Here is a 14,726-nt window from a genome sequence, read left to right on the forward strand (position 1 = left end):
GCATTTGCATGTACTTGTTTCTTTTGTTGTTATTTTTAGAAAATTCTTTAAAATTATTATTATTCTAACATCTGAGTAAGATTTGAAAATATATTTTTATTTTTGTCTCATGGCATTTTCCTGCTCTCTTTCTTAAGAGAAGTTCTTATTTCTATTATTCAAAGTTTTGGAAGAGACCAGGATTTAAACATAAACTAATTAAGCAAGTAGGAATTTTGTCCTAGGTTTCACTCATTTACGAGATTCAGCAACATCAGTGATATTTATGTCACATTTAGCATTATGGTTTTATAAAAATTTCATCCATGCTAAAAATAAAAGCTGTGCTTCAACATAAATAATAGCTCTTCAAATGGTGATGTTTTTCAAAGCCCTTCCTCCTTGACAGAACCAGTGTTGCAGAAAGTCAGTGCTGTGCCTTCAGCACGTGGCCATGCCCTGCAGAGTCCGTCCCTCAGTGATCCTGGCAAGAAATGTGCACCTGGAGGTTCTGACCCTCTGCAGGAATTTCACTTCTAAAAAATATTTTAAACTAAACTTCCAACTCATGCCTATGATCTAATGGCATCAGTTAGCCTGTATCCCTTTCCTCTGTGAAAGGTTTGTTAGGAAAACATTACTTCAGCTCCCAGAAGGAGCACATCTGGCTGGTCTTGCTCTAGGATCGATGCATTTCATGAATGTGTGGGCTGCAGCCTTCTGTCTGTGGAACTGCATCCTTGACTTAGCAAATGTCTTAAAGCTGGCACAGGTCTTAGACAAAGACCATGAAAGTACTTCAGGATCTATCTGGGATGAGAGATGCCATATCACATTTGTGCTAATATATAAAAATAATAATTTAGAGGAAGAAAATTAAATAAAATCACAAAAATGTATGCCAAAGGTATGAAACAATACTCCAGCTTCTTATATTAGAAACTGTCAAAATGGCAGCATTAAAAACAACCCCAGCTGGCTCCTTCCCAAGCTCCATGCTTTTTGGATTTCCTTAAAAATTCAATCTACAATTTCTGAATAATGCATCCATTGTAATTCAAGGATGCTCCCCTGCTGGTTTTGATTAATTTATTTTAACAACACAGCTAAAGTCTGCTGTAGCTCCTCTGGTAATATAAATCCCTTTTACAAAGGATTCTGTTGTCTCCACCTCTCTAATAAACTATAGTGTCAGGGGTTCAGAGCTAAATGGATAGCAATACAACTTTAACAATTCATCTCTGCTTGTGTCTGAATTAATATCAGGTTTTTGTCCCCTTCAACCTTTAACTAATTTATAACTCTATTCTTACCTTTCTGTATAAGTAACAGATCCAGTGAAATAGTTTAATTTGCATGCAATCACACATTTTATACTTTAAAAATTAATATCTTGAAAAGAATGTCAGATGTCTTAAAAAATCCCCATAGCCCAACTTTTTAAAAATTACTGTGGTTCTCCTGACAAATGCAACTTTCCTTACAGCAGCAGCTACCGGAATCTGGTTCTTACCTGAGTTCCAGCTTCCATTAAAATTAGAATACATTTCTGGATACCCTGGATTGCAAAGTGATCCCACTCCCAAGGGAGAAAAAACCCCAAGTAATAAGTAATCCCAATTTTTTAATGTTTTAATCTTTTTTAATGCACTAGAGAAACTGGCATTTGCTGGTTGCCGGGCTAAGGGAATAAGCTTGGCAGGCCCACAGTCTGAGAACAAAATGCCCAGTGAGGACACTTAAATACCTGTTACAGTTTCTAAGGACAGAAATTGAGTAGCACAACAAAGCTGCTATTAAAATAACAGTGGCTTTCAGAGGTTCATAGATTGTCACAGCAAATTATGGCATGCAGATATTTTCCCAAATCCTAAGAGCATATGTATTGTCTAGCATTCAAGCAGCATGACTCCTTTTGGGGGAGCATACAGCACTTTAAAAGAAATTGCTGTTAGCTTACTTATACAATTACATACTCTTGAACTGTTTTCATTTCACATAAATATTAAATACTCCTTTGTTTAAACTAATCGATTTTAAAATATTATATGAAAGGAAATCAAACAAATGTCAAGCTGTTTCTTACAGATTTCTGGTAAACTTGCTGCTCATTTGACATGTTGCATGTGTCGTTCCAACAATGCCCTTATGTGTGAGTGTATATACAGATGCTTTAGGCTAAATTAAACAATGTTCTATAGCTAGGACTGTTTTTGTAGTCCAAATAAAGTAGGTAGTGTTTTTATAACTATCAATTCTTGGGTTATGGAGAATGTCTTCAAATAGAAAGAGGTTTATCTTTACAAACAGGTCTCATTCCCTTAAAAGGAAGTTGTTTCTTTTTTCTTCTGCTTCTTTGGAGAACCGACTACAAACTGGGAATGGTTATTGTATGACTCATTTGGGAAGAATAGCTACAGTGTAAAAAGTTCAGAAAGGATTTTAATAAAACCAAACCAAATTATCTTCTCTTTTGGGCATGATAAGGATAGTTTGAAAGAGCAAAATATGAAGTTTTTCAGAGTGCTGTAAGTCAACCTAATACTGTAGTGTTTTAAAGGGAAGGGGGGAAAGGTCAGGAAAGGCTAAAACATTCTGCCCTAGTTTCAGTTCTGTAGATAAGACAGAAATCCCCTTTCTTAAGGAAATTTTAATTTACTTCATTCTGGTCTTGTCTAGTCTGGCAGTGACCTCCTGCATGCACCAGGAAAATCACTGGCTGCCAAAACCAGACATGGAGCTGGGGAATGATCCCCTACTCAGCTGTGTACAGATAATGAGACTTTCCTGCTGCAGCCCATGTACTTCAGGTACTTGGAAATTCCCCCAGACACCAACACGATCGGTTAAACTGTTAAAAATTATGACATTATTCCAATAAAACAACTTTGTTGCTGTGCACAGTAAAGACTGCAGATGCCACAAGGAAATGTTATTGTATTACTCCCTGCATTGCCTTCCCTGCAATGCCACAAAGGATACAATAGTGAAGTTAAGACAGAAAAACTTCTCTTAATGTTTATTGCTCAGCATCCTATCCTTACAGCTCTCATCTTAGTTTTTTTACAGTTTTATAAATTAAATCATGTCTTCAACATGCCACTTACAGTTCTGCTTATCTTAGTGCTGCAGCACTTGAGTATCCTCTGCCTTTCAGGGGGAGAAACTGGGGTTATGTCTCATAAAGCAAAGTTTTAACAGGGTTTGTGATCTCTTCATCTTAGGAACATGCATTGAAAAAGTGCAGGCTTGCTCATGCAATAGCTGGGTGAGGGACGCTGGCTGTTTAGCAAGTGCTCCATGCAAAACATGAAAAAAATGCCAATTTTTTTCCAAGTTCAGCACTAGTTATTTGCATATTGCTAATCTAGCAGGAGAATTTGATAAAATTTTTATTTTCTTTCTCCTTAGTGTATACACGATATAAAGGAATTTGTCCCTTGTAGTCAAGCCACATTCCCTTAAATTTCAGACTATTTCAGACTTTTTGTTTGAAAGTTAATTTCCAATGTTGTCCATTTATAGAAAATTTCCCAAAATGCTAGTAGAATTTTTTTTATTATTTTCTCATGCCTGAAGTACTATGAAACTTTTCCCTGAGTGTTTATCCTAAGATTAGCTCAACTGAGGCTCAAGTTAATAGAAACTGACCAAGTGATTTCGATGGGAATTTTACACTTGGAAAGAAAAATCATGACTGTAATTTGGCAAGACTATTAATCTGGACTCTTATTCCTAGGAATTTTACAGAAAAATGCTGAACATTTCAAACTGCTATGAGGCTAACTGCAATTGAATCTTCTGAACATATCTAGAATGTCCTGTAGTCTTTAAGTTAAGTTAAAAGAAAAAGCTTCAAAACCCTCTTCACCCCACTTCCACCTTGCTCATGTTGGACCATTTGGGAATGTCCTGGCCAAACAAGGTTCATGGATGTGTCACAAGCACTCAGTTCTTTCTGCAAACCCAGAAATAATGACTCTGTGCTTTACAGTCTAGCCCAGGTTTTACAGCAGAGCTTAGACATGCACTGCTGATGCTCTATGAGGTACCTTTGATGGTGGGAGACCTACAGGCAAAGACATAATTTACCACTGCAGTAGATTGTGGATAGACAAATTATAGAATTTGGATATTTTAATAGATTAAAAAATATACATCTTTTATAGATCTCATATTTAAAAAAAGGTGTGGGTGAAACTGCTGCTGCTGTCCCAAAGTGCTGCTCATGATGGGGGCCTAGAAGGTTGCTGCTTGGGAAGGGTCCTGCTGCTGGGAATGGCAGGCCAGCTGGGACAGGAGGCTCATTCTTGACAATAGTCTGGATAGTGCTCTGCCTGATAATGAGGGAAGTGATATTTCAACAGACTGCAGAAGAGACTCTGCAGTGCCTCTTTTAAAGGCCTGCCCTGGACATGGCTGCCAGGGAGCTGCAGGAGGGCGAAGGCTGGCAGCAGAGAGGGAAATAATTCAGCTGAATTCAATTAGAGTGCATCAGTAGAACCAAGTGAACTATTTAAATAAACAGTTTCCCTAAATCAGAAAGGGTTATGATCACAGAAATTGGAGCCTTTACAGATTTCTTTACACCATATTGAGCTATTCATGCTTTCTAACATGAGCCACTGCATTGCACAGTTGCAAATGTGCTGAGCATATGATGGTGTTGAGGCTGGCACACGTGGCAGGGCCCCACCTTGGTCCCTCTGACATTGGTCATTTTTCAGGATCCACAGCAGGCACAGATACAGCAAGGCACTGCTTTCCCCACAGAGACTGAGGAGCTGCTGCCTTGGTTTGTGGATCAAAGGAAACCAGCAGTAACAGCATGAGAGAATAGGACTGAGCAAACCTTTCCTTCCCCCTTCTGCTGAGGACTAATGCTGAACACCTGCAGAGAGGGCAATGGTTCCTCTGGTAGAATGGCTCCAGATTTTTCAAATATCCTGATCAAACCACTGGCCAGGATATAACCCTAATGGAGTAGAAACAACCCAACACTTTACTAATGCCTTTGGATATCCTGGATCAATTTTCCTCTAAGTGCTACCTAATTGATGTAATGAAAGTGATTTTCTTGATTTAAAAGGAAGCATCCTGAGTATTTCCTGGACTATAGATTTGAGTTGTTTGGCACTGGTATAGGTATTCACCAGCCAGCAAACACCTAGTATTTATGTACAACAGCCATTGCACTTCATACTAAAGCCAGAGATTTAGGAAGAAACTGGGTGTGAGAGAGTGCTGCTTGCAATTGAGACAAGTGGGTTCTTTGAGCCATATAGGAATGCATTTCCCTACTGTTTAGACTTCCTTGATGGTAGCTTTTGCAGATACTTCTGTCTAAGTGAAAAATCAAAGTGAAGAAACATAGTAATACACAGCAATAGCTATGAGAAGAGCATATACTGCAAGAGATTGCTAGGTCGTATATTCAGGGGAATAATATAATGTCCAGCAGAGACAACAGAAATACTTACAAGTGTTGAATAAGGAAGTGCCTTGGCTTTTAGGTGATATTCTCAAATTACGATTTCCTGCCTAAAAGAAAAAAAAAGGATAATGAAGATAAACACAAGGCAACAACGAGAAATAAAGGAAACAATCTTATAAAAATACTAGGGCAGGAAGCAACACACATTTTGTATATGAAAAAAAGACTCCAAAGAAAGTGTAGTGATAGTCCATAAAAATGTTACCTCAAACTGCTGTGGAATTTGCAGTTGAGCTCCCATTTCCTTCAAAGGTTGAAAGTGACAAGTTCCTGTAAAGCAGCCTTCTCAAAGTTGCAAAGGCCAATGGTTTAGTTTATATTTTTCCTACTGCAGAGCAAATGACTGACAGAGGTCAAGCACACAACTTGAAAGTTAAGTCCTTCCCCCGAGTCCCTTTCCTGTTGCTGCCTCCCCTTAGTGTTCCACTCTCTTGGTTTCTGAGTTCTCCTATGCATTAGTTGGCAGCCTCAGCTCACAGCAGCACAAATTTACACACAGCACCACCAGAATTCCTACTTGGTGTATTTTGAAAGCCTAAATCAACCCTTATGGAAGAAAACTTATCAGATACTTTTGCTGGAGGAAAATCTCCATGCTCACAATATAAAATATCTTTTGCCTGCTTTTTTTTGCACTCAGAAGCAGAAACCTAAATTGTCTGAAAGATTTTTTTTTTTCTCCAAGTAATACCTTTTTTGGTTATGGACCAGTGGTGCTGACAAATATCCAACTCTTGCCAAGAGCTAAACTACTAAATGTCAAACTAGTCCGTTTTTGACAGTACACATGCAAGATATGGCCATAGCTGTAAAACAACATTTTTAGCATGCTCCTTAGAATAGCTAAAATCAAAACTGCAAGAGAAAGCACAGTCAGTTTCAAACCTTGTTGTATAACTGCAATAATTACTTCTGAAAGAAAATAGCCTGATGCACAGAACAAGGGTGACAACAGGTTCTATTAATCAAAGTGTACTGTAATGGAGCTAAAGATGGAGTACAAACAAGAAAGTCAGAAATATTATTCAAGTTTCCTAGTTTGACCCATTTTAAACTCCTGAAATGTGGGTGAGAAGGCTGTAATATTTTGTGCTTATATATTTTGAGGCATTTGCATGCCAGGACCTAATTCTTAGCTCGGGCCCAAGACTGCTTCAGCAAACTCATTTTAGAAATACAGTTTAGTTTTCATATTGACGTGATCAGCAGAACTGGTTACTGGCAATGTAACTTGCTGAAGGGCTCCGTTGGAAGAGCTGGTTCCAGTAATTATTGCAGCAGTTACAAAGAGCTGATGAGGGGCAGGGATGAGTTATGAATCCACACAGAACAGTCCTACATTACAGCCCAGGGCCTAAATTCATGAGTCAGACACAGCTTTTTCTGGAAATAGTTAGGGCTTGGGTTTCCAGCTACTGCTATTACCTGCAAACCTGCCTTTATCACATATGAGTCATTAAGTGGATCAGATCTGAACATATTTTGCAGTCAGAGCCTTATCTGATGTCTCAGTGTCCCTCATCCCTCCGTGGGCTCTGACACCCATAGTGTGCTCGTCTGATTTCCTTTTCACAGGGACATGAGCACACAACTTCCACCCTTGAATTATCCACTTCTAAATTAGCTTGGTCTAAAAAGCTGCTTTCAAACACCTTGTATTGCTTAGTCTAACCTAACCCCTAACCTGGGCCCTATTTTCTTCTGCTCTGTCCTTGGTTTTCTGGTCCTTTTCTTCTAAATCCTTCCACATACATCAACTACATCAATTCTGATATCAGTTGGGCTCTTAGGGTCATCTTTTTGGTCATTTCTACCAGGGGAAACAGCTCCACTATGCTTCCCCCTGTTTAATGGCATATACACATCTTTCCTAACATTTCCCATTCCTTCATCTGTGAGGTGTTTTAAGGAAGGGAACTCAACTTGTTTGAAACAAGCCATTCCAGGTAAAGGTACTGGGAAGCCCTGATGCATGATGAGTACAAAAGTTCAGTCTGGGATTGTGAGGGTTATCAAACAGGGAGGAACAGTAACTAAAATGTATTAACTGCATCACTACAAACACTGTGTGCAGAAGAAGATGTAAATGATGATGACAGTAGATTACACTTGGTTCGCAAGCTTTCAAACATGCTCAGTATGAAATTCTTTCTCATTTATGCAGCTGAGCAAATTTACTTCAGCCAGCAGTTGGGGGGTCTAAGAAAACTGTTTGGAATACAGCACAAGAAGACATCTGTACTGCTGAGAGAGCTTTGAAGACATGCCAAATTTATTTGGGGGTTTTTGTCTTTCAATAACGTTAAGGTTCTTCTAGAAAAATCCTAGTATTACTTCTACTCCTCACAGTAAAAATAAACCCCAAATGAAAACAGCATCAGGGACAGTAAGGAAAGAACTTTTATGGCCCTATATATAGGGTGTCCCAAAACAGAACAGTATACAAATGAAATATTGAATAGTTTACATGTTGTGCATTCAAACAACCATCAGCCAAATATCTCTTTAGAAGTGTTGATATGAGATACAGAAGTTGCCAGTTCCCTGCAAAAATCACCTATAGATGCTTGCAAATAGCAACATCCTGTTACAGGATGCTATTACTATTATGCTTCAGTATTTAACTAGCCTTGGCAGGCAGAAGGAAAAACAAAAATATACTCACATTCTGGCAATCTACTGCATGCTGAATTTTAGAGCATTGGCCATGCAACCATCTTGTCCTATTTAGGAAATTTTTTTGTCTAGATTTATTTGTTTGGGTTCGATAATGTAACTGTAAACAGATCCAAAATGACAATAAGCTTCATTCCAAATGCAGTAGGAGAACACAGACACAAATGCTGCTTCACTGCTTGTCCATAAGGAGGATTGCAAAGGATCTGTTAGGCTCCTAAAGGAAGAAGTCTGTTGCTAGCACCTTTCAGGCAGAATTTTCTAGTATTGCTGATTTACTACATTTGTACACAAAATAGTAAGGTACATACATTTCAAGACAGCGTATCAAATTCTCACACAACATAAATGTTCTAAGCATGAAGCTTGGAAAGACTGGATTGTATTCAAAGTTTGGGTGAAAAAAAAGTAGCAGTTCCTCTTGTGCAGCTAAATTTGGAAAACAAGAGACCCCCAGGAGTGCCCTGCAGTGGTTTGTGGGCTTCTTTAAGAACATTATGCTACTCAGTGCAAGTCAGGCCCACACTATCCCATTCCTCAACAGCTCCCTTGCTTAATAAGTGGAAACACTGGAAAGGTGTTTGCTATTTCCCTTCTATTTTCTCTGTCCCCTGCGTTACATAAATCTAAATTTTCAATTTAAGATTACTAAAGATTCAAATTAAAATGATCCTAAATGTACAATTACCTTTTGGCCACATCTAGACAATTGCTTAGCCTCCTCCTTTTATGACAGACCTTCATCGTTAAATCTTTTTTGTCAAGAGAGGTAACTGGAAATTTCAGGCTTCCAGTTCTCTATTCATCTCTAAAGGATGCAAGGGGTAAAGCACATTGGAATTTATTTATGAAGCCCTACTGGTAGCTGTGCTGTTAGATCTCCCATGGCCACTGTGGGGGCGATGGCTCCAGTCCCCCTGGAGACATCTAACAATCCTCTTTGCTAAGTAACTGGACAAGTAGCCATTGGTGCAGCATCACACAGAGTGCTGGCATATGTTTTTTCAGTCTTATCTTTGAGCTTTTTCTCCTTGGATGAGTTAATTTTTTCAATCCTAACATGAATTTGACACGATTTTTGGCCAAAAAACAAGGCTAGTTCTGTGCCAGAAAAGCCCAGGATAAATGTGTCAGAACCTATTTTCATCTGCTTAGTTAAGTTTTACAGAACAACATTTAAGCCCTTCTCCCCATCCAGAACTATGCCTACCTTGAGTGCTTTGTTTATTTTTACTCAGGATAGCTAGGCAACAAGGGAACAAGTGCCCATGACCTGGTAAAACTGCATTGTATTAAGCTGTCTGTGTCCAACTCTATTTCAATATCAAGAGATAAATCAAATGCAAAACCTAGACCAAAGCCATGGAGCTGTGGGTTTCTAATGTTATCTTCATCTCCTTTTTAAAAAAAATTAATACTGCAACCACCCAGCATCACTGACAGAAACAACTGTAGATTTAACTTCTGATCCAAATCCTGCACACTGAACTCACATTTGATTTTTAACCATCAGCTGAAGATGCAGTTGTGATGAACCTTTATCTCCTCCCTATCAGAGTGCATAGAAAGCAATGCATCGTCACCTCTGAGATACCCAAAACCAGCTCTTGCCAGAGGAAGTGTGTGGTACCTATGAGCTGTGGCTCTGCAAAGGGCTCTGGCATATGACAGAGCCAGGCACAGTGTGCAGTCTGTCAGGCTGAGTGTGAGGTAGGTTTGTCTGCCCCTGTATCCCAGTCTGGGATCTGGGAGTACCGGGGAGCACCGTGGAAGTGCAGGAGCCGATTGCACACGTTCATCCAGGTGGAACCAGATTGATGAGCCCAAGCTCAGGGCTGTGGCTGCAACCAACAGAGGCAAGGAGGATGCTGCAGGCAGCTGTGGGAGCAGGGTGAAGAGGATATAATAGAGAACAAATCTGGCCAATTTTTTCAAGTGTGGTTTGGCCTCAGAACTGCTCAGAATCATTATTGTGTAATATATTAGATGTGCCTGAACAAGTTAAGTTTCTTGTTTTCTTGGACAACGAAACAATATTCCTTCTTTTTTGTACTATAAATTACTGTAAAATACAAATTGAGATATTCTGTTGATATGTGGGTTTTCTTTCTGGTTTTGTTTGGTTTGGTTGTTATGCCTGGTTTCTAACAAAGCATAACTTTCAGTGCACATTCATGTCAGCAATGGCCTTATTTGAAACAGCAGTTCTTCTCAAGGTACCTCGCAGGGTGGTGACCCTTAATTCCAGGCATCCCAGCTTTGATTAAAACCACATGAAACAGTTCATCTTTGTAACCCTGCACTAGTGCATCGCCTGCTTTCCTCAAACACACAAAAAGCCGGTACTAAGTCTACCCTGACTCATCTTTATGTTGGTCACATCTTCTTAAAATTGTCTGTCTCTCATAGTTCGAGCTCTGAACAATTATTACAATCACAAGCATTCCTCCTGAATGAGGAGCAGAGTCATTTTCATTTTAAATCCAAGAACAAAACCATCTTTTCCTATAAGACCTTTCCTATAAGACCTTTCCTATTTTCTCCTTCTACAGAAGTAAATTGCCCATTATCTTTCTTAGGGTTATAAGAAGATGAAATCATGTACTGCAAGTCAGTGGCTATTCCTGTCCCTCCCAAAAGTCGCTGGCTAGAATGGAGAGGAGAAGGAAAAGAAAGGAACACAGAATGCAAGAACAAAACCACAAAGCTCTTTGGGGAATTGAAAATTTTAAAAAAGGGAAAAAAAGGAGGCAACACACAAATGCCACCACCAGTAACTGCAAAATCCTTGAAGAGGAGCTGTGAGGAACTTCTATGGTTTTATTACCCATTTTAAGACAAGATCAACAAATATAATACAGGGCTTTTCAACACAAGCCAAACTATGGCCCCATTCACACTATCACAGTGACACAGGGCACCTAAATCCAACAAAGACCACCTTTTCTGAATTCTCTTTCCCTCTGAGCAATCACTACCTTCTCTACTGATGTTTTCTTTTTGTTTAGAGGTCAAAAATCTTGTTGGTTGGGTCCCTGTGTTTCTCTCTCAGGCTTTCACAGAGGGTTTTTGACAAGTTGGTATGATCTTCCATGATCATAGTTTTATGATTTCCATTTGAATACCCACACCCTTTTCTTTCCTTCTAAAGCAGCTGCTCTGATCATGCAGGCCTTGTATCAATTCAAGTTTTTAAAACTGCACTGGAGATGCCTCAATCCAATCAGACACTTGTGGAAATTGATTAATTGATTAATTTATTAATAATGAATCCTATCCACATAAACATCTTTTCATCCATCTTTTCTCTCCCTGGGGGAAAAAAAAGTTCCCACCTAGCACTTTAACAGATAAATAAATGAAGTATTTGTAAAGTGTCAGCAGATCCCCAACTCCATCCTAACTGTTCAACACGTTCAAGAGGGACCCAGAGTGAGTACAAAAGACATGAAATAGTGTGTGAGTGATCCTCTTATAGAATAGCATCTAATTTCTAAAATCTAGTTGTTGTTTCTGGCTTCTGGTTAGCAAACTAATGGAGATTGGGGTTTTTTTGAGAGCACCATACAGTGTTATGTGCTTTTGTGACATTCACAGTATATCCATTGCATGGACAAGAAGTCATTTCTAAACCAGTGTAGACTAATTACAGCACACAGAGTAAAATCTCGTGCTCTGAATATATTAAACACAGCCACAGAAATCATCTTGAGCACCTGCTTGCAAAAGTTGTAAAGCTTCTCCTTAAATAAGGAAATACAGACAGAAGATTTAATAGATAAAATATCAAAACAGAAACTTTCTGACTTACCTTCTGTCCCTAGGTGTGTTGATGTTTTCTCAAGGTTGTGAAGTACTAATTATCCCCAAGGCTAAAAGCAAATTCCTCATATAATAAATCCTAAGCACAAAGCAGCCACTACAGTTACAATACTTTGAGAAAAATCAGTTGATCCTCTAATAGTTCAAATTCTGGCTGCAGAAATACCTCTGTTCATTGAATGATGAGACAGGAACCCTTTACGAGCCCCTGAAAGTAATTCAGCTTTACTAATTTTCCATCAGAGCTTGTAATCTTGCCTAAACATTAAATTCCAGATTTAAAAAAGAATTTAAAAGAACCTTAAAACCAGAAAAGTAATTGAATACTGTTTTTTCAATTGTGGTTTCACTTTCTGTTGGAAGCAAATGTTCCTGTGGGGATCACCTGAAGGAATGCCAAATATCCATAACAGACTTCAGCACTGCATTTCATAGAGTAGTGCAAAACTTTTCACAAATAAGCAAGCTTGGAGGAGCTTAGCTCAGTTTCAAATAAGCATAAAATTGCTTTGTTGTTTCTTCAGTTTTCATGTGGAACTAAGTGAAACAGAGCAATTTTAATAGAATTTTGCAAGGAGATTTGTATTAGTTCATTTTAATTCAATTATCAAGCATATAAGCTCTTTACGTGGACATACCCAGAGAAAGAAAAATTTAAATTTTCAGAGCCATGCTTGTGACCTTGAAATGTGAAGCTGTAAAAACCACATACTTCAGAGTTTATAATTAAATGAATGACAAGTGTCACCTCTGCCTCCCTCTTTTAAACATCTGGAAAAATTAAAGCTAATTTATCACAATATTTGATATCTTAAACATTAGGGTCAGTTATGCTTCTAGAAGAAGCATCTTTGCACAAGCTATATATAGAGCAATTATAAAATTTACAGACAACAATACACGTGCTTATAATCTGGAGCTATAAATAAGCAACCAACAAAACATGGAGCATTATGCTGTGCTAATGTAATGAAGGACAAGGTTTCTCAAAAAATCTTGGAAGATGTGTTTTTCAGATCTTTTGGGACTGAACCTCTAACTCATAAACACAGATTCCTATCTACTCTCTCAGCCAGAAGTGGCACATAATGTGAACAAACAGCAGTCAAAACCCACCAGAGTGCTCAAGCACGTGATTTGTATAAATATGCATCATTAATTTATACAGCAGCTATCTGCTTAGGCTCACAATAATGCTGATGCAGCTGGCTGAACCACAGCCCTCAGAACTGTTACACAGTTACAATCCTGCAACCAAACATAAAATAGAGACAACAGGAGTAAAAATTTCTTTATAAGGATTTTGTTGCTGCAAAACTGGAGGTTTTCACAAGCCTATATGAGAATACAAATTAATGCTGGTGATATTTGCTATACTGGTCCAAAAAAAATTCCTCTCACCATCTAAAACACACAGATCTTTTTTTTTTTTCCCTTTTGCAAGAGAATTGTAACTTGAGTGCTATCTTTAACCTGCTAAAGTGATTTCAAGTGTCACACCTCTGTACTAAAGAATGGGACAGAATAGAAAGCACACAGCAGCCTCACACAGACCACTGGGGAAATGCTGTGTCCTAGTGACAACAACAATGGAAAGGGTAGGTTTCTGCAGCTAAAACCCAGAGCCAGACAGGTGCAGATGTGTTGTTTCCACTGCCATGAGTTTAGGTATCCATTCATAGGGTTTAGAAATGGAGATGTGGAAAAATAGTTATGCCAGCAAAATTTTTTGTGTAGACATAGTCCAAACTGAATAAATCAACTGCCTGGAGACCCTGTGCTCAGAGACCTGGCACTCGTCTTCTCCTGCCTTCTACAACACATGTAGATGTGATTTTTTTTTTTTTTTTTTCCCTAGGAGACATAAGTTTAATTAAAAAAAAAAAAAGATATCACATTGAATACACAAAGAGATGACAAGATATCTTGGGAATTAATGTATTCACATAAAAAATAAACATTGAAAAAGAGGAGAACAGAGCTGAGTGAAGGAATTTTTAGCAGCAGGAGACCATAGTGTGTAGGTAAAAATACACAATGTTAAAATGGTAAGAGTTAATAACCTTAGTCTTGCACAGAGATAAAAAAAAGAGATAAAAAGCCTGAGCCTTGTTAAACTTTAGAAGTGTAATATAGATGTAAAGCACTAAAAATTATTGCTCTCATCTTATACATGTATCACTTTCTACAGAGTTCAGGCAGTGCCTTTACATCAAAGAGAGCTGGAATGAAGCCTGGTCTGGCAGCCTGGTGTCTGGCTGAGCCTGAGTTCCCTGTGGATTTACACAAGTGCTACAGCCCAGAGCTGGGCTGGCATGGTCTGGTTGCCAATCATCAGTTTATCTTTTAGGGTAGCAATGATGGAAACTCAAGGGCTGGGCTTGAGCAGAAGCTCAGCAGTCCCTTGCACTGCTGAGGATATAAATCCAGACAATTCTTCCAGAGGACCTTGCACCAATGCTGAGCAGCAGAAGGGCAGATTTACAGAGGAAAATACACACAGTGAATAATGCTAACTGCAGTTGGTTTAGCATAGAAAACTGTCAGGACTGAAGCTAAAACAAAAGTTTGGAAAGAAGAGTTTATAGTCTCTGAATGGAATGTGAAACTGCTGTACAAGGCGTGGATTCTGTTCCAACTGCAGCCATTGCAAGCTCTCCCCCATACTGTATGTCTATTCATATCTGATTTGTCTGGACAGAAATAAAGATTAAGGGAAAAAAATTCCCCCAAAACTACTGGTGAGCTAATGAGG

General features: G+C 38.7%; 2 protein-coding genes across 3 annotated transcripts in view; one reads left to right on the top strand and one right to left on the bottom strand.

Annotated features, from left to right (window-relative positions):
• Positions 1 to 14,726, bottom strand: part of SEC24D (SEC24 homolog D, COPII coat complex component) — a 95,834-nt gene that overhangs the window by 69,588 nt on the left and 11,520 nt on the right. Inside the window, exon 2 of the mRNA XM_041398921.1 lies at positions 5,460 to 5,520. The gene's annotated coding sequence lies outside the window, so the exon portion shown is untranslated. The remainder of the gene's footprint in view (positions 1 to 5,459; positions 5,521 to 14,726) is intronic.
• Positions 1 to 14,726, top strand: part of SYNPO2 (synaptopodin 2) — a 78,357-nt gene that overhangs the window by 12,907 nt on the left and 50,724 nt on the right. The window lies entirely within an intron of this gene.

This window comes from Onychostruthus taczanowskii, unplaced genomic scaffold, assembly GCF_017590055.1.
Source record: "Onychostruthus taczanowskii isolate IOZ18803 unplaced genomic scaffold, ASM1759005v1 scaffold150, whole genome shotgun sequence".
Taxonomy (NCBI): domain Eukaryota; kingdom Metazoa; phylum Chordata; class Aves; order Passeriformes; family Passeridae; genus Onychostruthus; species Onychostruthus taczanowskii.